General features: G+C 37.0%; 1 long non-coding RNA gene across 1 annotated transcript in view; it reads left to right on the top strand.

Annotated features, from left to right (window-relative positions):
* Positions 1 to 7,322, top strand: part of LOC108367947 (uncharacterized) — a 27,582-nt gene extending 20,260 nt beyond the window's left edge. The window contains exon 3 of the long non-coding RNA XR_001848313.1: positions 7,271 to 7,322. This is a non-coding gene — a long non-coding RNA (uncharacterized LOC108367947). The remainder of the gene's footprint in view (positions 1 to 7,270) is intronic.
* The last annotated feature ends 19,943 nt before the right edge of the window (positions 7,323 to 27,265 follow it).

Genomic DNA, 27,265 nt, shown 5'->3' on the forward strand with positions numbered 1-27,265 from the left:
GAAATGTCAAAGCATACTGAGCATCTTTCTCTTTGACACCATGTCTGAAATCCCACGTGATCTGTCAAATACTAATGCATGAAAATCCTAACCTCAAAAAAATCACCCGTTATATACATGTGCATGATGGCACATAGTGTTCCCATACTTTTGGTAAGGAGGAATGCTTGGGGCATCGCCAAAGGAAAGCACTGCACGCCAGTAGTTGCTCATTAGCCAGGCATTTATTGTAATTTTCGTTGTTAAGACCACAATTCTTTATGTCTAAATACCTTTTATTGTCATTGCAAGGCCGTGATGGACGCAGTAGTTCAACAATTGCAAGAGCAATAAAATTAAGTCTGTCTGAAATATGCCACAGCGCCATTTAAGAGGAACAGTGAGCAATGTTATTGCGAATAGAAGTGCATGTCGTAACACCTTGGGCTGCAGCTAAAGCAATGCACAACGTTGGGCAGATTGCACTCAACGTGACGGGGGCACTGCATGTGAAGACAAGGCGTTATTTGTTTGTATATGCCTTATAAAGTGCCGCCGGTTTGATTATTTCAAAAGACGCATTACCACAGCATTGTTTATTACTTGGTGAAGTTAAATAATTTTTATACCCAAGCGCAGTTGTGCACAAGGGTATTATAACTTTGTTCACATAACGGGCAAAACGAATCAAGATAGATATATACAAATGGATACATAAATGATCAGAATGAAAAGAGAAATCGCTTAAGCGAAGTTTGTATGTCCGTCCGTCCATCTGTGTACACGATAACTCAAGTAAAAATTGAGATATCTTAACTTGTTAGGTATACTTCTTTCGGGCGTAGGACGGATAACCACACCTACCTCCCATATAACGGTAGCTTTCAGAAATACGAAAACTGCGATATTTTAGTAACTTTAGAAGCTTATTCACTCAAAATTGATATCTACAATGATTTTTAGACCAAAAAAAAATGAATGCTTGCAATAATTCTTTAGCAATAATACGTTTATGATCAAATTTTGGAAAATGGGCGTGGCGCCATCCACTTATGATCACATATATATATATGTATCTCGGTAACCGTTCGACCAATATGTACCAAACTCGGTATGGTTATTGTGCTTGTCACATAAAAGCAAAACGTTGAAAACTATTGAAATCGGACTAAAATTACGGCCACTTTTCTTATAACGGTAAGTTTCAGAAATGCTTGGAACTTCGATATTTCGAAATTTAAGGACGCTAATTTACTCAAAATTGATACTAACAACAATCACTTGAAAAGAAGTAAAATTATTTGCAATTTTGGAAAATGGGCGTGATACCGCCCACATATGACTATATAAGTTTATCTCATTATGTCTAACTGAACCTTCTATGGAAGATGTTTGAAAACCAGCCCTATTTACCATGCAGCCATCGTTTTCGGAAAGGTGAAAAAATTATATTTAATATTTGCGCCGGGTATTTAATGTTCAGCTCCGCCCGAACTTAGACTTTCTTACTTGTTAATTAATAAAAAAATGGTATTTTCCCTCCTTCCTTTGTGGCTCACAATTTGTTTTTGCATTAAGAGGCTCTACAGCTATTCTACTGAAGACTCCACTGGCCGAAGGCCTCAATAAAATGCAGCCAACCAAGCTTTAGGCAGCCAATTTCAAATCCATAGCAGAAAATTCGGGCACACCCCATTTCGTAAAACAACACACTTAGCTTGCGAGTATTTGCCAAAGCATTAGCAGCAATAAAATTACACATCGCTAAAAAGCGAGGCGTTGTCAGCGAATTTGATTGAGTTTTCATTTATGTATATAAAATCAGTTGGCGTCAATGAGCGACAGATGGCGAACTGCAGAAATCAATGAGCCATTGGGGCGGCGGCATGCATGAAAAAGAGGGAGGCGGACGTGAGCGACAAGTGCTATTCAGGTTAAATTAACAGTGGAGTGATTGAAGAGAATTTCGCAAAAGTTACAGCAAATAACAAAAATTTCCAAATTAAAAATATTTATACAGCACTTTAAGTCGCTTTCACGAGCAAAAAATAACCACCCGATTTTATTAGTTAAACAAATTTGCATTGAACTTATTATTATTGCTTAGCTTTATCTTGCTAATATTAAGTACCTGGTATATATGTATATATGTAGCTATATAAATGTCTAAATGTAAAACTGTATATCTGTCTTACCGACAACACAAAATGAAAGTGAAAATTATAAGCTATTTTCGCAAGCGCATTACAGATTAAATATAATTCCGATATTTAAACATATTTTTGGCAGCAAAAACTTTTACTTTCTCCAGGGGGAAATTAAAGAAAAGGCGGAGCTTATATTAATACATATACATATGCCTATAAATATTTATGTATGTATAAATAAAAACTTATGAATGTACACAAATCACTTTTCAGTAAAAGTATTTTGAAATGAATCCAACGAGTTGCAAGCAAATAAAGCTTTACGCCGCCCCAATCCGCGCAAAGATTCGCCACATTTATGCTTCATTAGTGCTTTGGCAACCGAACAAAGCTCTACTCATTATGAACAACAAAAGGGCCAGCCAAGTAAATGCTCACACAAACCAAGGTGATTTACTCGTATGCCCAAGTTTGTTGCTATTTGCTCTGCTGAATTGGAGCTATTTCACTTTGTCCAAAGGCATGTGTGCGTCTTGGCAATTATTGTGAATTTTGCAGAATTTCTCGAGAAAGTGCAGCATAACAAAGGTAGAAAAACGTCTTTGTCATTCAATTTTTCGCTTTTGTTGTGAGAACATTAATATTTATACACTTAAATAGACCCTCAACAATTTATTTTATTTAAGCGAATTATAACATCGCTAAAAAGCCAAATCAGCGAAAAAAAATACCGATCAAGGTTTTTCAACATAGGCGCATACAGTGCGTTTGAAAAATGTGTGTTTCATAAGAATACAGAAGATCATGGACGGCATCAAATTTTTACAATACATATACATACATATACATATATGGTGGAAATAGGCTTATTGTACTAAAATTTAATGGGCTATAAAACTACATGCCTAAAATATTCTGAATAAAACAGTTGAAATTTTTTTTAATTTTTTTTTTAATATTTAAACTTTTATTTGAGCAATTTTTGTTCGTTTTGTGTGAACTCTTAATTCTTTTCAACTACTCTTTATTTCATAACCTTTATTAATAGCAGCAGAAGAATCAATTTTCTGCAAAATCGCGACTTTCTCTGGACTTTGCACTAAAAAAAAAATCAATATGAACTAGTAAAAATTAAAAAATCGGGCTCGACAAATTTCCTCAAAATTATGAAATCGGCTGAAAAATTAAGGCTTTGGACTATTTTGAACAGTAAATTCCAGTTTGGCACCATTATGCGCCCTATGGCTTAATAGCGCCGGAACTTCTTTACAGTCCGTTACGATTTATTCTGATAGCCGAGCGATTAATGGCTCTATTCTGTATCAGTGAAAAATTCTTGTCACAGTTTTTTTGCGGAAAAATATATGGAAAAGTTTAAATTTGTCAGTTACAAAAGTTTTGTTGTCACCGATACAGAATTGGGCTATGATTCTCTACAGTGCAGCAATACCTCCTTGAAAGTGGCTGCCTTAAATGATCTAGCCGCGAAAGTGGCCATCAACGTGCCTGGCACGATCCAGAAAATAAAGGTCGCGCCATTCGCGGACCGCTAACCCTCTGTTCGTCGATTTGACAGCATCCACCCAATCGCTGACGTCATAATATACTTTTGTTTACATTCACTGTTGCCAACTTGATGCTTTTCGCACCAAATTTAGTGGGTATTCAAAACGCGAAAATTTTTGAATTTTGTGCTTGGTGCTTTTGTTTTGAGTTTGAAGACTTCAAATTAGAAAATCTTAAAAAAAATGGAAGCAGAATTTATAGCAATCGTAAGTGTGCTAAGCAATTTTACAAAAATTTAAACAAAATCATGGCACAGTGACAATCATAAGCGACAACGAAATATTTTTATTAATTTAAATCGGCATCCTTACAATAAAATTATGTATTCATATAAAGTCCATAAAATACACCAATAAAAATTTGGTACTTTTTCAAATTCAAAACTTGGCAATACTGCCTTTTGGTTGATGCTTCTTCTTTTTCTTGTCGAGCTCGTCTTGCTCTCTCATTCTGGTATATTTTGACGTCACGGCCAGTTGCTCTCAGCTCGATTGGCGCAATCTTGTATTCTATCATTCTTGGGTGCCTGGGCATCGTGAAATACCTAGAAATCTAGATCTGGCCAGGTATGAATGAAAACAGATCTAAATAAAAGTCGTATACGAATTGATTGCAGGATTTTTTACAGGATTTTACGATTTTTGTCTTTGCTGCAAGGACGAGGAGGAGGTACCACAGCCGCGCTTTGACAAGTTATTATTTTTAATAAATATCTCTTGCAGTGTTTGCCTGATCTCGACTCTGTGAACATATAGCGACCCTCAACACTCCGCTAATGTAAAAAGGTGGTTCCATCACACGGGGAACTGAGCGAAGAGGCAACCAACGTAACCTAACCTAATCCAACCTAACTATCTGCATTCATCCATAATATCTACATACTGTTTTCGCTCACTGTATGCCTTAAAATATTATAAAAAGGCTTTTGTTAGATTGGCTATATTGAATAGCTCGTCATTTGCGATATTTACGAGTGTAATTTTTGCATAATAAAGCAATTTGTTGTGCATTTCCTTGCTTATTTTTATATATGTTTTTAATTATTTGTTTACATTAAGCGTGCAGGGAGACAATAGCTACTTTTTATAAATTTTTGCATAAAGCTGTCGATGAAATCACTCAAACCTTCAGCAAACTCTTAAAAAATAATAGTAAATACATACATATATATATTTTCTATTCAGTTTTTCAAATTAAATGAACAATGCCAAATTCCGGCTTGTGTAAACCTGAAAATGCAAAATATATAGAGATGCTAATAAAAAATATCGTAAACATAACGGTTTCGAATGAAAAAATTGTTATAAACAAAAATATTTTACGTTGCGCGCTGCTAAAGTCTGTTCATAACAAATAGACACTAAAATTTATTTAAAAGTTGCAATATATATCTACTACTGGAGTGCTTTATTGAAATGGTTACTGTTAAAAGCTACATAAATTTAATAGAAGCCTAGCGAATGTCCAACGCTAATAAAATAAAAATGATCTTTAATACAAAACGCTCTGATATTTACATACATAAATGTATGTACATATGAGGCCTGCACAAAAAGATGAGGTGCCTTCAGAAAATGAGGGTAGTAAAAGACCGCATTTATTTTTTATAAATCCTTCTTCCTCATATCACTAAAATTTGTTTTTATAGTTAGGCCCTCATGGCCTCATATTAGATCGTTAAGCGAACCTCTTTCAGCATTAAATGAAATTATTTGAGAAATATAATTAAAATACAAAAAAAAACCTTGACGTTCTTAAATATTACGAGACAACATTTAAATGTGAATAAAAAATGGAGTAAAAAAACTAGAATCATTTTCACTTCAACAAATGCAAAAAGCGCACATGACCGCAAAGGCGGAAGCATCCAGCCTCATGAAAGCTATTAAAAATTCAATTAAATGCAATGCGGCTGCGAATAATTTTCACAATTTTCTTGTGTCACCGCGCAACAGACGAAATAACTACTAATTAAATACAAATCATAAAAGGTTACTCAATATTTGCTACAGCCGAAGCCGAAGCCGAAGCCAAAGCCGGGTTGGGTTAAGCGCATAGCTCCTGCTTCAGCTCCTCCGCTGCTAACACCACGCGACCAGTTCGTGAAGACATAACAAAATTAGGGCAAAATGCAAATATGCGACGCCGAACAGCTCGATGGGTAATGTGAAGCGCTCTGAATTCGGGCGGTGAATTGAAGCGCAGCGCACGGTGGCGCTAGTCATGTTGGACCGCGCGCGCAATGAAATCAAAATTTTAACAACTAAACCAGATGTGGCGGCAGCGCGCTCACTGGACTTCGCTGGCAGGCCATAACAGCTGTTTGGGCGGCGCGTATAGCGCAATCAGCCACGCCATGACAAGTGTCTTGCAATTCATTACAATTTCATTGCGATTCTCCTCGTTCGCTACGAATTTCGTTTCATTTTTATGTTTTCACGCAAGCAAACAAGCGCACGTCATGCAATACACGCTGATCATGTTGATGGCAAAGGAGGCACACACACTTACATATGTATGTACATTAGGGTGGTCCTTAAATGAAGGAAGCAAATTTTTACCTCAGATTTCCTAAGCCTAAACCGCTACTTCGAAGATATCACTTATCAATGGTTAGATTCCTCTATGGAGACTCAAAAATTAAAATTGTTTTTTTTTTTCATTTGATACCCAAAATCGATGTTATCAGTCGAAGATATCACTAATAAATTTTGGTCCCGATTGAAGCCTGTTAAGGCGTGTAGTACAGGGCTCAAAGTGCAGATTGCCCTATGAAGACGTCTGAACCCACTCCAGTCGGTACCAAAATTTAAATGTCATTGTAAATATATGTGATGTTTGGTAGTATCGATTTTGGTAATTAGAGGAAAAAAAAAATATTTTAGTTTTTTTGGGTCCTCTATAGAGGAATTTGTATTTTGCTCCCTGCGCGACGCGCCTTAATCGGCTCCAATCGGGACCGAAATTTACATGTGATATCTGTGATCGTGGTATTACCGAATGAGGGGGGGCGAGACCGAAAAAAATCGTGCATTTAATTTTTTTAAGCACCACCCTAATGTACATATGTATTGTATGTACACAAATTTTAAAATATTTGAGTATTTGTGCGCATATTTCGCAAATGCAGCTGTGGTGCAAGTTTCGTTATGCGGCCGGTGTGAATTTCGTCACACGAAATGGTAAAATGTGGCGGTTGAGTGACGCGTGTTAGGCGCACTCAATTCAACTCTGATTAGATGAAATATTTCGCACGCATTGCAGTTTGCGAAACGCCTCCGTAAGTGAAGACGAATGTTGTCTTAAACGAAAGCCGAACCGTGCACTCCAATTTGAGAGTGGCTGATGGTGAGTGCGGCGGCTGCGCTTATTTACTCTCTTCTGCATTGGCATTTGCCTAACTTCGTTACATATACATATTTTCTATAAAAGTTTTCTTCTTTTTAAATTGCTTACATAATTGCCCAAAAAAAAACATAAAACAACAAAATAATAGACTGGTTACTTTTAAGAAAAATTCCAGCAATAAATTTACTTTACGATGCTAACATTCTGCCGTTCTCTTCTTTTTTTTATAGATTTTCAACTTCTCGTTTTGTAAGAGGTGAGTTGAACTACAACAAATTTGAGCGCATAACTACTAATTAGATTCAACTACAAAAGCACTTAAAGATGTCATAAAACACGTTATTACTCGTAAATTAGTTGCGATAAAAACGTCCAATCGTCGAATCGACTATTCGCCCAATGTCCGCGTCGCGTCAGACCCGCTTACACTGCGTTGGCCGCCGCAAGTTCGACGCTGTCCCGCTGTGTTGGCTAGCTGGCTGGCTGGCTGGCTGTTTAATATTCGAGATCGGTGATTTAGATTTGCGATCGCTGGTTGCTTACCGCTTGTTGTTGTTGCCGCTCATCTATTTGTCCTATTGGCTGACTGACTTTTTGTAAAGCACACAATAAAATACATTCGCAACAACAAAAACAAAAACCACGTATAGGTAGATGATATTAAATAAAAAAACAAGAGACTTATCGATGCATACATATGTATGTATGTACATACAAACATATATATACATATGTAGTAAATTTAAAATTCAAGGTCATTGTTTCACAGTCCGGTAAAAAATTGCGTTGTAAGGAAAAAATTATAAATGAGGAATATCGTGAAATATGGCAAAATCAGTCGTTGAATTTTAAGTACCTTATCTTATCGATTATACAACCCAATCGGCGACAGTTGTAAAATACAAATGAACTGAGCCGAAAGGAATCTATGGCGGTGTGAAATTGATGGGCATAGCGAATGGAATATTGAATGTGCCGTCACAGCACACAAAAACGGTGCATGCAGAAAGATCCGCTTCGCAAAATTTGCTTCTAAATTTAGCGACATTCCTGCTCTGCGTTTTGAATTTTTCTTCTGCTTTTGTTGCTTGAACTCTTCGTTAGAAAATGTCCACAAAAAAAAAGTTAAACATTTTTCCTATGTATTAGCAACCTTTTTTTTAAGTATTCACAAATTCCATGCTTCACACCTGAGTGTAAGGTAATTGTTTAAATTGGGAAGCAGGCTGCACTTGAAGCGGATTTAGCAAAACTACAAAAAATACTTCTTAGCAGATATATATACAAAAATTCTGCACACGAGCCGACGAGCCTCAGAGAAAACCGAGTAGAAATTACGGTAATAAAAAGGTACGAAATGCTCTACAGATGGCTCTCGGCTAAACCACGGCGGTAGATATTGTGATTCACTATGCTAATCTCTTACTCAATGTAGGCTCAGGCTGCATTAAATTAATGAAGAACGTCACTCACTCTCTTGCTATTGGGTCCACCTTTACAACGCAGCAACCAATTATTTATAAACGACAAAGCAGATTTTACAGTCTTTATCGCAACTAGTGTGTGCAGACTCGGGATTTCAAGCCTGTTAGGAGGTTTTCCGAATAAATCGGAATTTCTACCGGGTTTTCACCTACTTTATTGATATACCAGAATCTACATTTTTTTTTTTAGAAAACCTACATAACTACATGAACATTTTTAATAATTACAAGCTTTTATTGTTCTTCAATTGTGTGTAATCAAATCTTGCAATAAATTTTTTACCAACTTCCCGAAGAATTCTTGAAACATCAAACTTAGCTACGAGCACGCTGAGAATGCAATATGAAAGAGGAATTAATCCGCTAGGTGGCGCAGGTATCGAAATATTTGAGAAATAACTCCAACAAATTTGGCCACTAGGTGGTGCGGGGGTCGTTTTATTGCGGTAATAAAAGCTTGTCTTTAAAATAATTGTTTTTAAATTACTTGTCTTATATCTGATTACTGGGAAATTTTCACCCGCAGAAAATTATTTAAAAAATAAAAGCAAAACCAAAAGAAAACGTTCATTGTTTTTTTTTTGTGTAGCAGCTTACTAAATTCTGTCTAAATCAATGAATCGACTACATGTTGTCTTCATTCTCATCTAACGGCAGGCCAGAGTTGTGTCCAAGTATCGCAAGCCTCACGAAGCAACTCGAGCTCCTCGTCTGCGTTAGCTGACGTTGATCTCCGATGATAGAATTCAAGGTGTTAAGAGTTGACGAATGTGTTGATTGATTCTCGATAAATGGCCTGTCTATATTAGTCTATACTTGCATAGTCGGTATGGTTCAGCGGATGGTGTATTCTCATTCGGTTCTGCATGCTCGACTTTTTCTTGACAGAGGAAGATTAAGTTCGGTGAACCCCCATTAAGTGTGAATTATTGAAAACAAAACCGGCATATCTAGTTGGGAGCCGGTTTTTTTTCAATTTCCATTTTTTGAAGAACTCGAATAATTGAACACGCTCATTGTAACTCTGCCTCACCTTAAGTTTCTTTGTTGACTGACTTTTCCGACAGGCTGAAAGGATGATAAATTATGGAACGAATTAATTGAGACAATGAAAAACGACGCCGAAACCGGTTTGTTTCCAAACCAAACTTGACAAGGGATGACGGATATTCATTTCAAAATAAATTAGCTTAATTCTACTAAGCTTAGCTGAATCTAATCAAGCTTTACAGTTCCTCGGCTTCAATTCAGTAAGTGGCAAAAAAAAAACTTGCACGCACTTAATTTTGAACAATCTAAGTTCAAACATGATGTGAAAAATTTATGTAATTAAAAAGTAAAACTCAATTTCGATATTCTCTTATCCAATGAGATTTTCTATTATAATTGGAAACCGCTTACATTTTTTGCCTCAGGAAGCTACTATATATTTATGTACATATGTATGTATGTATGTACGTAGATGCAATTTTAATAGCATCAAAAAAAAATAAACAAAAATAACAACGTCTGATTGCCATAATAACGGCAATAATCGATTGCTAACAAAAGCCACTTTAACTACAAAACATAAAAATTTCAGTTGACCGTTGGGCAATTGGTGGCTCAAAATCGACGTTGCCACATACATACATACATACATACATACATGTAATGCATAGCGTCATTGCAGCTCGAGCCACTTCACTTCAATTCAATAGCTCATCTGATCATCAGCCAAACAACAACGTAAGCTGCTTGTGTGAAACGTATAATTTTATGAATCTCGTTTAGCTGCGGCACTTGCAACGGCCACAAAATACACAGCTGCAATAATTGCTGTTGTTTTAGTTGTTGCCGTTGTTTTCGTTGTTACTGTTATCGCTGTTGTAAATACTTTCTATCAGCGCACTTTTACGAGCGCAACCAAAACAATTTTCTAATAATAACAATAACAATGCAGACTATAATAAACAAAAACAAACAAACAGAGGCAACAGACAGAAACAGAGGCCACAAAAGATTCGTTTGCTGATTCCTACCGTTATTGCATGCTGCATGCAACGCGCCCGTTGCATTTGGCAACGGCTTTATGGCGGCACTGTGGCAGACTGTGGCGGAAAATGCGCCGTTATTGCAGTGCTTTTCTATAGGTGTTATTATTTACATTTCGCAGCAATCGCCCCATTCGTCTGCAACAGGTTGAAACTGTGCGGCGCAGCGGTACTTGGTTGTACGTGTTGCCGGTGATTGCGCCGCGGCATAAAGTACCGCACACGTAACTAAGCGGAAGCGCAGCGGCGCGCAAAAATGCGGCAATGCGGCACTGAAAAGTCGAAAAAAATTTGCAGCGCAAATCGATTTGGCCAAAGAGTCGCGCGGCGGCGTCAAATGTCGGTTAGTGGACGAGGAAGCCGAAATGTTTTTGCTGAATTTTTGGTGTTTAAATTGTTTTTTGTATTTTTTTTTTTGTAACTCGACCGCTGCACCGGGAAGTGGTCAGAAGTTAACCTGCCGCTGCCACTTTCATTCACTTTCTCGAATGCGCAACAAAGTATGTGTGTATGTATGCATGTTTGAAAATATATATATAAGTGCAAGATATTCCACTCCTCAACAAGTCGCCTGCTGCGGTGGAAATTCGTGTGGAAAACTGAGTGAAGAATGGAAAGTCGGCAAATTCGAAAGTGTGTCACTAATTACCGAAAATCCATTTTCAAAACTGGATTTATACAATTTCAGTATAAAAAATGCTTAAAACACACTTTATAGCTACGCGCCAACGAATTTCTGTAGCCCAGCCAATGCGAGGCGATTTTGTGCGCGCTACGTGCCACCGAAACCGGTAGGCCAACTTTTCCAGGCATGCAGTCCATGCCAACCATTGCGCCGCCTAACCACNTACGTGTTGCCGGTGATTGCGCCGCGGCATAAAGTACCGCACACGTAACTAAGCGGAAGCGCAGCGGCGCGCAAAAATGCGGCAATGCGGCACTGAAAAGTCGAAAAAAATTTGCAGCGCAAATCGATTTGGCCAAAGAGTCGCGCGGCGGCGTCAAATGTCGGTTAGTGGACGAGGAAGCCGAAATGTTTTTGCTGAATTTTTGGTGTTTAAATTTTTTTTTTGTTTTTTTTTGTAACTCGACCGCTGCACCGGGAAGTGGTCAGAAGTTAACCTGCCGCTGCCACTTTCATTCACTTTCTCGAATGCGCAACAAAGTATGTGTGTATGTATGCATGTTTGAAAATATATATATAAGTGCAAGATATTCCACTCCTCAACAAGTCGCCTGCTGCGGTGGAAATTCGTGTGGAAAACTGAGTGAAGAATGGAAAGTCGGCAAATTCGAAAGTGTGTCACTAATTACCGAAAATCCATTTTCAAAACTGGATTTATACAATTTCAGTATAAAAAATGCTTAAAACACACTTTATAGCTACGCGCCAACGAATTTCTGTAGCCCAGCCAATGCGAGGCGATTTTGTGCGCGCTACGTGCCACCGAAACCGGTAGGCCAACTTTTCCAGGCATGCAGTCCATGCCAACCATTGCGCCGCCTAACCACGCTGCCATTCGAAAAGCCAAGCGTCCATCAATCCTATGAGCCGGGCGACGCTTCAGTCATCTATCCAGCCAACCAACCAACCAAACAACTGGCCAAACACCCCATAGCGGCCGCACGTACGTGTAACGCAAATAAATGCAACACTTGTTGCTTGAGGGAGGGGAGTGCCAATGTTTGCGATTGGACGGACGCTGGCGATGGCGATGGACGACAAGGCGACGACGAGACGAGTCGGTTGGTTTTCAATTTTCATTTCTGCTAGAAACTTGCAGCGGTGCGCGCGTGTGTTGCACAAATCGAGTGCACAGGTGGCTGCAGCTGCTGTTGGCCAAAACAGGTTCTTGGCCATAAACGCAAAAAGGGGCCAGCGACCAGGAAACACAACGCACCGCAGTGCTGAAGTGCTGAAAAAGGCAATCAGGCAGCAAATGAAAAACAAAATCTGCGCTGGCGAATTTTTAGCGAACAACGCGCGCGGTGCCACATACGCAGTGTGGTCTTGCAATCAGCCACATATGTATGTATGTACGTATGTATGTATGCGCATATGTACTATTACTATTTCTCAAGCAAGTACCTTTGTTGTCTTACTTAGGCTTTGCAATAAAAAATTTGGCTTATGAAAATGCGGGGCTGTCGAAAGACGCACTGCCATGAAAAATTTGAAAAAAAAAACAACTCTATGTATTTAATCTGCTTATCGGACCATATATAATTTGTTGTTTTCTCTTTCTCAAATTCTTTATACATTTCAAGTGAGCGAGTATAAATAAGAAAACTGGTTTTGCTGCGGCTATGATTCTACTTAACGCTTCATTGTTATTTGCTGACGGCGGCAGTAATTTTTATTTGCTTTTATTATTAATTTGTTGTTGTGGAATTTTATATAACTACATACATAAGGCACTAAACATACCTTTGGGCAACACAATAACTATACATATATGTAAATACAAGCCTACACACGCCTAGTAAGTACGCATATACATACATATGTACATATACATATGTATGTATGTTTGTGCGCGCATGTGCGTGTGTTTTTGAGTACTTAAGTCGACTGTAAGCCGACCTTATTTCAAGGTCGAAATTTCACACATTTTATTGTCATCGCTAGCGTGTTGTTGTTGCTGCTTTAGCACCTTCTTTGCTTACTAAGCGAGTTTGATTTCTTCCAAGCACAACATTTTTTTTTTTTTGTTTTTTTTTTTGTTATTATTGTTGCTTGCTATTTGCTACATATTTGCGAACAAGCAATTTGATATTGTTTATTTATTTTTACATATAAAATTCCAGTGTAGCTAACAACAACTCGCTGGTTAACTTTCGCTTCACTGAATTGCTTTCATAACTGCCGACAAATACTCAGCGATCAAACTAAGGCAGCAACAAGCAAGTGAAGCGGCAAAAATGCTTTTAGAAAAACAAAAAAAATAGAATAATGGGTGGTAATTAATTAAAAGTAATCTTGTTCCTACGCGTGAACATGTGTACTATGTATGTATGTATGTATTGATTTCAACAAGTTTGCTTGCGGCGAAATGACTGTTTGTGTTCTTTAATGAAATACAAAATTATGGCGGTAGGGAGGAATATCAGTAACGCTTAAAAACAGAGTTGTTCGAAGCCTGCTTGATTTGTGAGAATTGTGCAACGATGAGGCTGCGAACAAGCAAGCCACTCCATTAAAAAGCTGGCTTCCTCTGTTTCAAAAAATAAAGAATTCTTAGCGATTTCTAGGGTAAAAAAAAAAATCATCGAATATATCAGAATCTCATGCGATTTGAATTACAAACTACTGCCGCTACACACATTTGCTAATTACTTGGCCGAATTTCTCCTCAGATTTTATGCCGCTTTTGAACAGCTGGTGGTTTATGAGAAGCTTATTCGTGGCCAAGAGGGGCTATTAGAAAAACTTTTTTTTATGTTGCTCGGAGCAAGGATCGAACTTTGTTACTGCGGAATGGTGCCGCGCTCTTCTAACCACTCAACCATGGTCGCCATGAATAGCTGGAAAAAGTATCACAAGGGAAAATGTAAGGTTTTTCGCAACCGGGTAATATTAGACTAGCATTTAAACTTTTCCCTACAACATAGAGAAGAGAGTGAAGAAACTGAGAGAACTAAAAGTCAAATATGGGAACTTAGGGAAAAGGTATTTCAATAGGTTTGCCTCTCTGTGTGTATAGCAGCTTCGAGTTTAAGGTGGTCAGGAGAAAGAGTTGCACTCCCACTGCGGATTGTTTCTGGCCTACTCACATTCCCTTCAGAGTAGAAATACATTACCGTTGTGGAAGTGCATTACATGCAATCGCATGTAATCGTAAAGAAGTGTCGCTACACGGCGATAAATTGCGAAAGGCAAACAAAAACACACCAAAGAGCTCTGCAACTAAATCACAGCTGAAATTGCACTCACATGCTGTTGTTGCTTGTCACTTTTGGCATTTTTAGCGGCAGTTATTTGTGCACACATGCACACGCCGCTTCACTGTAGGGAAACCACGAACTGGTGAACCAAATTTGTAGTTACGTATTAGAGCTTTATCGCCAAAAACGAAGCAGACCGATAGTAACTAGATTGCCACCAATTCAAAAGCACAACTAAAAATCTATATCTAAAATGATGAATTTAAAACTGGTTCGAAACTATAGAAAAAGGTAATGCAGCGGGTGACAATTTCCAATTCCTATGACTTCGCCGGGTTAAAGTCGCCAATTGTTTGCATGCAAAAGAGATTTATCGCGAACTAGTAGTGGGTCTAAATGTACTAGAAGCGCACCAGTTCAGAACTAGAGATTTTCCCAACAGGGTTACCGCACACTAAATTCGAGTCAAAATACTTATTTCAAATTGCTGTGTTGTTGCGTTGCACTAAATCAATTTTATCAGCACTTTTATTGTGACAGTTGGTACGTTTGTTTGTTGCCACACTGCTGCGGTTGACAAGTTTATCACTGTGCCACAATCGCACTGTGAGACGCTTCCCTTTCAAAGTGTGTTTGCAATTCTGACTAACGACAATAAAACTAAAGAGGCAAAACGCAAAGCAGCGCCAGAGCGTGAGCAGGCGGTACGCGAACATTTGCTGCCAACCGTGCCACCCAAAAAATTTCTGGCAACAGCAAAATAAAAGCAGTCTATTTTGTGCATTTTATGCAAAAACATAAAACAGCTGGCCGGAGCCAAACAACAAAAAAAAATAAAATTAAAAAAAAAAACCTGCATGTGAAAGTTTTCATTTTTTCACTTGCGAAATTTCTAATCAACGAATAGCTAGCTGTCTGCTGAATGCCACAGCCAAAACTCATACGTCCATATGTATGTACATACATATATGGATGTGTGTATGAGTTGCAATTCACGGCGGCCCACAAAAGCGCACCAAAGGTGGCAGTCACAGCAGGTACCACCACAAGCGCACGACTGACTGGCCGGGCGCATACATACATATCGACGTGTTGCATCATTCGACTTGCAAGTTGCAACAACTTTCGCAGATTCGCAGCGACAGCCAGCCTGCAAGTGTGAATGTGTGTGCTCGCTGTTTGGTGGCAGCATCAGTAGTAACAAGCGGACAACTGGCATACCTACGGCAAGTGGAATGTGGCAGGTGGCAAGTGGCAAGTGGCAAACGTAGTGTACAACTTTCAGTTGTCGCAATTTTCCACGCATACCACCACAACAACAAATGGATGTTTGAGCTCCTCACGCCATGCCATGCCCATGCGCACTTACGTATGTGCAAACATGTACGTACATTACATTAGGGTGCATCACTCTCCATACAAAAAAAAATACAAATAAAAAATCGGTACTGTTTTCCCACCAGAATTATACAGTATATTAAATTTTAAGACTTTCGCCATAATATTCCGGAAAAATATGAAGATTTACGTAAGCTAGACCGATTTGAAAATACCTCCAAAAAATGCATTATTTTGATGCCGTTGATAAAATGTTAAACCTTTTTAAGCAAACTTTTTAAGCTTAAACTCTTCTATCATCTGAGGTGATTAAAAAACAAGATATTTTTAAAAACTAATTTCATTTATAAAAAAAATTTTAATATTTTTCATAAATATTATGGCTAACGTCTTCAAATATAGATAGTAAATTTTATAATTCCGTTAGGAAAAAACATCGACTTTTTTTGGTGAGGCACCCTAATGTCCACACATATCAATGTATCTATGAGCAGGTCGTTGAATGATTGCAATTTAAACGGTGTATTGCAACACATGCAATTCCAACAATTTATAGACAATCAACGCCCGACTCCTCGCCCAATAGCGCAAAAACAACGACGAAACGACAGCTTGGCATTTACAGCACTTGCAGCTTCCAAAATAATGACAATTTATTAGTTGTAAAATAAAACGACAACTGACGGTTCATAAACAGCCATTGCGTATGTATGTATGTATGTAGGTCTGTGCATAATGTGTTTGAAACCAAAAGTGAAATTTACACTGATTGCTGCGACGTTTGTCAATTTTTCGCGAGACATTTGCAATTTGTGGCGGCGTCACGCTAAGGATGTAAGAAATTAGTGGGATTATTATAAAAATTAATGACAAAATATTTCAAAGCAGGTAGCAGGTTTGTATGTAAAAATGTCATAAATGCAAAATCTACCGTTACAGGGAGTTCCACAACGACCAAATTGGCGCAATTTCAACACTATACTCAATTTTAGCTGAAACGGCGATATTATTCTCAATTTGGCTATACAAAAGCATATCGCCTGGAATTGCGTGAAAATGTTATACATCCAAAATGGAATTTAGGATTAAAATTGCGCAATTTGGGGTTCGTGGAAACTAAAAAATAAAATCTTATTTTTCGGTTCCAGAACAAAATTGCGTAGTCGGTCAACAAAAAAAAACGGCAAAATTGCATCTTCATTTTTCAGTTAGCGCTCGTAAAAATACGAATTTTTAATTAAAAGAACTCTTTCCGCCACTCTTTTTTTTAATAAACAGTTAAATACACCCAAAAAAAAATTTGTAAATTTCCTAGCTAAAAGGTAGGTTACTGATTTCCTACCTTATTATTCGCGAAATTTCATGCTCGATTATTCAGCGAATAGTTTGTTTAAATTTCGGACTTTTTAGAGTGTAATATAGCTGCTGTAGTGTGTGCAAATTTACTACGAAAGTGTGTAAAGGATTTTTATACACGAAAATGTGTAAACGGGAAAAATACATACTCATCGTGCAAATTTACCAAAAAATTTTAAAAATAAACAAAAATATACTCGATTTAAAGTCGCATTTTTAAACAGATTTTTTAGAGTGTATAACAAGTAAAAAGAAATTACCTTGAGGTTGAATGTCCCAGTGTAAGTTCAAGTTTGAAGTAGTTAGTAGTTAGTTGGTTTTTGGCAATTTTTAATTTTTTTGTTGAAGCTTTCTTTTTTTTTCATATAAAGAAACCGTCGAACAAACTCTGTATGAAAAACAAATAAAACAAAAAAATCATCTGCTGTTCAGCGTCGCCGTAAAATTGTAGGTCTCGTCATTTCTATGATGCAAACCACAAATTGATGGAGAAACTCGGCCGAACACTTTGCGAAATGCTTATTTTGATAACTTAAAGCGCATAAAATACAATTTCACCCAGCACCACAGAGACATTGGCGATAAATGAAGCTTTGCCATAAAATTTTGCGATCATCGCATAAAACCACTTAATTAAATTGCCTATAACACAATGCAGCAAAAAAGTCAATAAGCAAAATGTTAAATAATCAATTTCTAGCAAACTAGCAAAAAACATGGACATTATGTGAAAAGAAAATTGAAGAAATTGAAATCGTTGAAAAAAAAAACAAAATAAAAAAATGTGCAAACTTGTACTCCAACTTTTACTTTTCAGCTGATTCGAGCAGTTTGTGCAGCGATGCGGCATCAATATGTATTATCGCAACTATGTAGCTGGCGAAAAACAGTAAGCCACATGTGGCAGGTGTCATTGCGCTGTCGTCCGCCGTCCATCAACTCCTGCTGCCGGCGCAATTGCTGGCTTTAGCATTTTGGCGCAAAATGACAGCGAATAACGCAGAAATGTGGCAACAAAAAATGTGAAGAAGACACTCGACGAAATGCTGCGAATACAGCTTTTGCTATCGCTGGCGGCGCAGGTCAAATGTCATTGACCGCGATCTACGTACCAGCCAACAAGCTAGCAACAACCACTGACGTCAGCAACAGCGCCATAGCGCTGGAAAAATAATTGTTTTCAAAAGCTTTGTGAATAGCCTTTTTTTTTGCTTTTTTTGCGAGTCCAACCGATTAAAATTTCTGCAAATCAGCGGTGTGCTGTTATCATTGTTGTTTTTTCACCTCATTTTGTCTTCAAATACTCATTATTATGTATTCCCGTTGCTGAATGCCAAATGAAGCTGTTTAATTGTGTATCTGTCTAAGACGTCCTGTGGGCAGCAAGCACAGTTGGATTTCAATAGTACGCATGCGCGGCCGATTGCTACCGTTGGTAGTGGTTTTAGCGTATACTTGACGCAAGCAATTAGTTATTTTTGACTTGGGGAGCCTTTATGGACGAAATCGTCGTCTTTGTTTATGGGAATTTGCATACATTAGGAGATAAATAGAAATAAGTTTAAAGAGCAATTTTTTCACAACAAAAAATATGGGCTGTTGACACAGGGACCACTAAAAGTAAGCAGCCGTAATAAAAGTATTTGAAAAAAAAATTACAAAAAAATAAAGTTAAGTTCCGTCTTAGAGCAAAATACGTACAACTAAACAAAGCTAATGCAAACGGCCCCAACCAGCTAGAAACTTTCTTCCTTCCGCCGAAGCAAACTTTTAACGCCACAGAAACCAGTATTAGTCAAAAGAATCAACAACAAAATCAGCCAGTGTACCTACTTCGCAATGTGGCAGTAATGTCTCTTATCTGCCGGCGCTGAAGCTGGCGGCGTTGCAGGCAGGGAGCAACTCAAGCGGCAACTAACGTGCTGACATTGCAAATGATAGTAGCCGACAACCTACTACCGCTATTGAAAATTGCCTTGTACCAAAAGAAAAATACAAAGCAACAACAACGACGGCTAGCCTCAGAAAGGCATGAAAAAGAGCAAATGGCGCAGTGGCACATGCAATGCAAGCAGCACTGTTGCAAGCGGAGCGAGCACCTCGCTTGCTATACTAAACTACGAGATACTTTGTTTTGCCACAATGCTTTATTACTGTTGCTATTTGCTGCTGCTTCGACTGTTGCTGCGCTGCGGCGCAAGTTCAGCAGCGCGGCTGCAACCTTCAGGCGAAATTCTTGCAACAAAATAAATGTGCAACCGTGACTTTTCCAACAGATAATCATAACATTTCCGCTTATTGTTGTTGCTGTTGCAGAAGTTTTCTTCATGGGTGTTACAGTGTTGTCTTGCGCTATGTAGCTTCCAACTTGTTATTTGTTTTTTTTTTTTTCTTTTGGGTCATTGTTGCGCGTGATTGCTGTTGTTGTCGATAGAAAATTTCATGCTGCCATTAGAGCTAATCTTAGCGCGCTGTAAAGATATGGTAAGGTGCAGCAACACTGAAGTGGAATGTGGCATGCTGCATGCAACAAATGCGGAATAGAAGGTAGAATGTGGCAAGCAATCTTCTATCTATAAAATTGGGTTTATTTTTGTTTTTGTTTTAAGTACGTGGGCTTGCAAATTGTTTAGCCACCGCGCGGGAAGGGCGGGTAGGGTAGTAAATAATAAAATGTTGATGAAAAAATGTTGACAAAATTAAACAAAATGCGAAAAAAGCTTAGCAAATGCGTGACAACTGTGTCAATATGTCGCACAAACAAAAATAAAGCATAAGCCACAGCAAAGCTCCCTCCACACAGCTCCAGCAAGCGCTGCCGAGTTGAACGCCAACGTCGAAACCCAAAATTGCTAACCATGCCGCTGGCGAAATAATTAATAAACGCCGGCACACACACACGCTCACATATGGAACGCCGCTAGTTTGTTATATCGGCAAGCGCGCAACTCAACTCAATTGCCATTACAACAACAACGAAGAACAATGGCAAACACAAACAACAACGCGAAATTTTAAATTAATTTGTACATACAAGCAGGCAATCAATTTTCATAAACGACAATATCTATTGCAACAACAACAACAACAAAAACAACAACTGTGCCAGGCAACGCAAAAATAACTACATATAGCAATAACTGTCACTAACAACAAAAGCATTCATTCCTCAATATGTATTGCAATAATTGAGACAAGTCGCCGCTGCCTCGAGCTTGTCACTTTCGGCTTGGAAGCGGATCAGATTTTTTAAATTTATTCAATGCATCTGCATGCCTAATTTTTTAATGTTGTTTTGAATATTTTCTGTCATTTTCGGATATTAAAATGAATTGAATTCATTTTATGGGTCACTAAATATTCAAAATTTGGCATAAGAGTCATAAATCATCGGGGACAAGGAGTTAGGCAGATTATTGGCTAATAGGGGAGCTCGTTTTAATTAAATACAAATTTTCGAATACTATTTTAGGGGATAATACCTTGCAAAAAGTAAAAAAACAAAACTGATTGCGGACTAGTCTTGCGGCCAAACCAGGGTTGCCAGAAATTTTTATTTGTCTTCAAAGTTAAGATTTAATCGTAAACTGGAAATATTAAAACGAACCCAAAATTTCATATAACAAAATCTTCACTATAAAGACTTCTGGCAGCCCCTGAGAAGTGTCAACAGCAAATATGGAGATTTATACTAAGTTTACATATAAGTAGATTATCCTCATTTTCGAGCTTAAATCCCTAAAAGGTAATTAAAAAAAGAGATGAGGCATACAAAATTCGTCCCTCGTTAATCTGTAATTAACAAATAATCACAGATTAAACCGATAACTAATCGGTGTCCAACCTAGTTTTATCGATTATTTTTGCGAAGAACAGGAGAAATGCTAAATGAAAAAGTAAACAAAAATGGACGCTAGCAAGGAAAAGAGGTTTGTCAAGGTATTGTTAAACAAATATTAATTTAAAATATGTTTAAATTGCTTAATATATCAGAAAACGGTGATAACGGGGGCACAGAGAAGGAACATAACTTTTCCTAGAGATGTGAGAATGACAAGCGCAACAAATTTGAATTTGTATAAACGGGGTGATTAACAAACGAGCATTGATTGAGAATATATTATATGTAAACATACTTTTCTTCAAATAAAACCAAAATTGAGTACAGAATAGAAACCACAACTTGTGAACACTTTCACAAAAGATTACCTAGCAAGTTATGTTTAAGCAAAACAAAAAACGGACTTCAATCCTTATACATATAAAAACTTAAGAATACCGTTATTTCTTCATGATCCAATGATCAAATCTAAACCAAATTAGAATGGGACCACCTATGATGTACCACTCACCCTTCCTTTAAAAAAGAATAATAGAAAATAGTAACATACATAAAAAACCAAAAAAAAAAAAATACTCCGAAAATTTATTTTGTTTCTCGAAAGTTTGTATTTTTGGGATAATTATGAATTATTCGGTGCGATTTGCAAAATATTTTTACTATCCGTAATTAAAGTAATAAATATTTCAAATGTAAACTGTTAGAAATGCCAAATGACATTATATTCTTCGATTTAGAGGCAAACTTTTGCCTTTTGTTAAGAAATCCTCAAAATAATTTTTGTAGCCCGCATCGATTTCAAATCGTACGATTTGCAGCACATGCCAGATTTTCTCAGAAACTAGTATGCGTCTAATCAAAAAGTACTTAATACAAAAGAATTTGAAAAAAGTTTTCAATTGCATCATCGCACAATTTTTTTAGAATCAAATGAATTCTGGGGAGCCGATCTCATGATAAAAGAATGCCCCAAATATATGTATTTATATTGACCATTTTCTAAATGTACTTTTTCTTTTTGCAATTGTTATGTTAACATGACATTCATAAAAAATACAGGTAAATCTAGTTAAATCGTACCTGTTTGCGAAGATTTGAAATTTTTTTTAAGTTTTTTTTTTTTGTTTATTATCTTTTACGTACTTAAAAAATATTTCTGTGATATAAACAAAATTGAAGTTTTTTTTTTAATTTAAATCTTCAAACAAGATACAGTGGGGAGCAGAAATGTACAAGATGATTTTTGTTAAATATTTGCAAGGTTTTCAAGTTAATTTTTTTTCTTACATCTGAATAAAATTTGGTTCATGCTTTAACCCATACCATATAAATCAAACTTTCGAACTTTATACAGAGCTTAGAAAAATTGAACAAATCTTCATGAAATTTTTGGGCTTTTTTTTGAGTATGCAGTTTTGTAGCCCATTAAATTTTAGTATAATAAAGTGCGAGTCTTAAGCGGCTGCAAAATCCCATTTTTGGTTGACGCCTTTTGACTTTTTTTTTATATAACAAGTGCAATTTATAAAAACTGACGTTGATTTTTTTAAATTTTCTTTGCGAACGGTCTTGCACATTTTCCTCCATAAGAAATTCATTCTTGTGTGGAAAACAGTACATACAAAAAGACGTCAGCAAAAAAAAAAATATATTAAAAATCATCACGATTTTGCAGCCGCATAAAAATCGCATTAAAAAGCTCAAAATTTTAATGAAACTTTGTTAAATTGTTCTAAGCCCTGTATAAAGATAGATTTGTATGGTTTTGGTTAAAGCATGAACCGTTTTTTTATTTCTAAAATTTAACAAAAACCACCATGCACTCATTTCTGCTCCCCACTGTAGATATTTGTGTCACATGTTTTTTTTATTTTTTGGAATTCATTGCGACTTTTGAAGTTTTAACCTTCACTAGGCAGATTATTCATGAAATATTTCTGGCAACTCTGGTTCAAAATTATATTTCAGGTGCATTCCATGCAGATCGGTTTGAGCATTTCCCGATGGGGATAATTTTTTATCATTTGTTGAATAGAATTCATTTTAGTGAGTGGGCTTCCCGCCAGTCAACTTTCGAGCGAAATCACTCACAATTAGTGTAACAATAAAATCAATGAGCCAAGTGCCAGGCATCCCATCTTATTAACGCCATCTTAACAGCCGCACACACTAGCTAATAAATTCGAACAACGCTTTAAATAGTTTTAGATTCGCTGCCCAAATGCTAACGGCGAAATTAATAAAGTAATTCTCCAATATTGATGCCGCGCTTTGAAGCGGGACTGATATTGCAGTGAGCTTAAAATTTTAGCCGCATGCCAACATATTCAAGGGAACTTAGCTTCAGTTTTGATTTGAAGATTTCATTAAAATACCTGCTGAAAAACGCTTATCTTAGACAACACACAGTTGCATTTCGACATATCTTACATCTTAATGACTTTGAATTTGCTACCGCTGTGGTCTTTTCCCACCGTTTAGTTAAAATGATTTTATTTTTTATTTTTTTTTTTTCATTGCACTTGCACATTTCGGTTATTATTATTTTATTTATAACTAATTTTCCCTTGGCCACCGCTGTCGGTTGGCTGATTTTTTCATTTCATGCTGTTTCAAGCCGGTTTTCAGCAGCTTAACAGTTAGTCTAAAAACCCACCGCAGTCAGCTGTTGATTGACGCTACAATTCAGCGGCGAACTGAAGCATAACAATGCAAAGAGTTTTGGTAAGCCACCCAAGTCATAAGTAAAGAATAAAATACAAAATGCGACTGCTTATGGAACGGTGGTGGGCCAATATGCGAACGTGCAGACGAGCGGATTTCCGCAGCACTTATGTTTGTATGTATGGAGGTACTACATATACGCAAGCACCTAAGTTACTCTGCGCGCTAAGTCGTGCCACCCAATCGAATGCGGCATGGGAGGTGGTACTTGGGTAGTTTTATGGCCCAGCGATTGCACAGGGTCACCAGCTAACCAAAACGGAATACATATGTACATATGTTTACATACATGCATACACTCTACATATATTCACACACAAACACAGTTGGCTCTAATGTAGACCAATGCTATAAAATGAATGGAATATTTGGATTAGAATGTCGTGATCTGCAAGTTGCACGTTTTCTGAGCTTAACTTCGATGCGAACAGTCGCAAAAGTTTTAAGGAAATATTTTTTTCTAATTGAATTCTAAACAATTAAGTACAAATGCATGCCGATTTTTTGCTAAACCATAAATAAATTTCGAAAAAAAGCCAATCAAATTTGTTGAAAACCATCTGACTAACTAAAGCATCGGCAAAACCCTAATACAACGCTCACTTAGGTACTTGAAGGCTGCCAAAATTTAAAAGACGAAATATTTGATCATATATTTGCAGAAATATTCGTTATATCGGGTAACTGACATAACTTCCGTGGGCCCGTGGAAGTCTCATATATGTAGATCGTCTTGGAGTTCGGAACATTTTGCATTTTTTTTTATCGAAGACGAATACAAATACGAGCACAAAGGCGAATAAGAATACAAATACCATGACGAATACAAATACAAATTAATATTAAAATTAAGATTAATACGAATATGAAGAGAAATATGAAAACAAATACATATGAATACCAACCGAATAGGAATACGAATACAAGTCCGAATACGAAGATGAACACAAATACGAATAATGACATGATTACGAAAATGAACACGGAGAGTAATACGAATAGCAATACGAAGGTTAATAAAAGACCAAGACAAAGTCGAATTTCTAAAATTTAAAGCGAACTTGTAATGAATCGAAGAAGGTTTCACTCTAGTAGTGTGGACCAGGCGCAGTTATTTTTTTATTTTTTGTTACTTTTTTTAAACGACTTCAAAAAAGTAGGAGGTTATCAATTCGTCGGAATACATAACTTCGATGTTTTTGCAAAACCGCCTATCTTACGGCACTCAAATTTTACAGGAGAGCGAAAAAAAACGGTTTATTCTTTGAAGGCATTGCCTTGATAGTCGGTATTTTCACTAGCTATTATTTTACAAATCGATTTTTACATATATTACAAACGATTTTTATGCATAAATCTCGATGCCTGGAGTTCAGTGTTACCAAATCTCATTTTTGCCACAACGGCGATTTAGGCGGTGTTGCAACTGGTCGATCGGCGGTTTTGCAAAAACATCGACGATATATTTCTTGATGTACATAGTATGTATGTATGTTACCGGATAACTTTGGACCACGTAAATCGTTTTTGATAATTATTTCATCTATTTATCGGACAGATGGTACGTCAACGGTAGTCCCATATTAATTTGGTTTAGTTCTGACAATTGAAGTATGAAGAAACTAACGGTAATCCTAAATTTTTATGAAAGCATCGAAGTTGGTTGTTTTTTGGCTTAAAAATTACTTGTTGTTTTCTTTAGATTTATTTTTCTTTTAGATTGATTTTTCTTCTTCTTTTGGATCTTCTAGAAAAGTTTATAGTTTCAAAAGCCCATTACTGTTTTTTTATATGGGATTTGAAGTCGGTTTTTTTTTGCTAAAAATTATTTGTTTACATTACAGTTTAACCCTTGTTTTTTTGTAAGTAAGTTTTTTTTTTTGTAGTAATGATAAATGCATTTTAAACTAAGCGTATCAATGTATGTAAGTACATATGTACATACATATGCATATATTACATAAGCAAATATGTATAATTAAATATCAATTAGCAAACAATTTGCCAATGTTCAGGTTGTTTTTATATTTCTAACAGCTCTTCTAGTAGTATAAGTATGAAAATCACGTAAGCTGCTGCATAATTCAAATTTTCTACAATAATACATTTATAATTTACTCTGTTATATTTTATTTTATGCTGCATCGTCGGTATATTTATTTGTATGTATGTATATTCATTTATCTTGCAACTTGTTTTTGTTTTGCATTGAGCTCATTTTTATCGAGTGTGTATGTAAGTGGATCGGTTCGACTCTTTGGCGCAAGGTGAACCGCAAATTGCGGTGGCGGCGCACAGCCAATTCTCGAACGTTGCCACTTAACGGTTGCAAGTAGCATTATTCTAGAGTTCAATGCTCTAAATCGCATTTTTTTTTCTTCTATTTATTTGTGCACATGCGTGCTTTTACGAGTGTGCTTGTGTGTGTGTGTGTGCATTAGACACGCCTGCGGTTACAATGTTAGCTCCAATTGCAGTTGCAGCGGCGCACGCGCATTGTTTGCCACAACGTGACTTCACATGTACATACATACATACATACATACATACATACATACATATGTAAGTGACTGACGGCCCGCTTGGCGCATTGCACTACACCGTCTTTTTTTAATAATATTAAATTCGAGTGACAAATAGCAATGCCAAGTAATGCGACAACAAATGCGAACTGGCGTCAGTCAGTGTTGGCGTTCACACTTTGTTGCCTTAGCTGATGCTTATTCTTGTTTGATTTAGTAGCTACATACAGATGTGCATTAAAGTGGTCCAAAAAAAATGTTTCCAAGATAGGGTTGGGGGCACCTTCCAAAATGTTTTCTTTTGCCGAAAGAGGTGCTAGCACCAAACCTTACGTTTCTAAGGATAAAATTGGAGGATGCTCATGATGCTCATATCTTACTCTAGAAGTATTGTGTACATATCAGGGTTTGAAAAACTGTCAGCCAAGCAGCAACAGCATTACTATTTTTGCTTTTGCTTAGCTTTGAAATTTTCGATTTTGATTCGAACTGCTTAGCTTTTGCTGTGACTTTGAAAAGTTTATTCTGTTTTTTTATCGGCAGTTTATTTAAACAATTTTATTGCTTTTGATTTGCTGTGATAGTGCTTTTGCTGTGCTGTTATCAGCTTGGATGTGTTGTGCACATGACGCTTTTGCAGCATGGTATATTATCTAAGTACATATTAACTCCGCGATCAATGCAAAGCTTATCGGGTAAGCGACTAGTGGATTGCGCATGCATACATATGTATAATATCCTCTGGTTCTGCCAAGTCAATGTTTCGCAGCAAATTTATAGTCAAATTGATGTTGATTTGCTGCTGCTGCGCTGTCTTTGTGCTTCCACAAATTGCTTTCGAAATGTCATAGCAAAACGGCAGCCAAAGCATTTGTTTTTTTCTGATTTGCTTTTGCTTTGCTTTCGATATCATACATGCCGAAGTCAAAGCACAGCAAAAGCAAATTAAATAAAAATATTACAGCATTTTCAAACCCTGGTACATATCTGTGTTCATATGGAAAAGTAGCTTATGTCGAAAGGCTGGCTTTAGTATAAATCG

The sequence above is a fragment of the Rhagoletis zephyria genome, unplaced genomic scaffold, assembly GCF_001687245.7.
Source record: "Rhagoletis zephyria isolate East Lansing unplaced genomic scaffold, Rhagoletis_zephyria_1.1 Rzeph_scaffold_02882, whole genome shotgun sequence".
NCBI lineage: Eukaryota > Metazoa > Arthropoda > Insecta > Diptera > Tephritidae > Rhagoletis > Rhagoletis zephyria.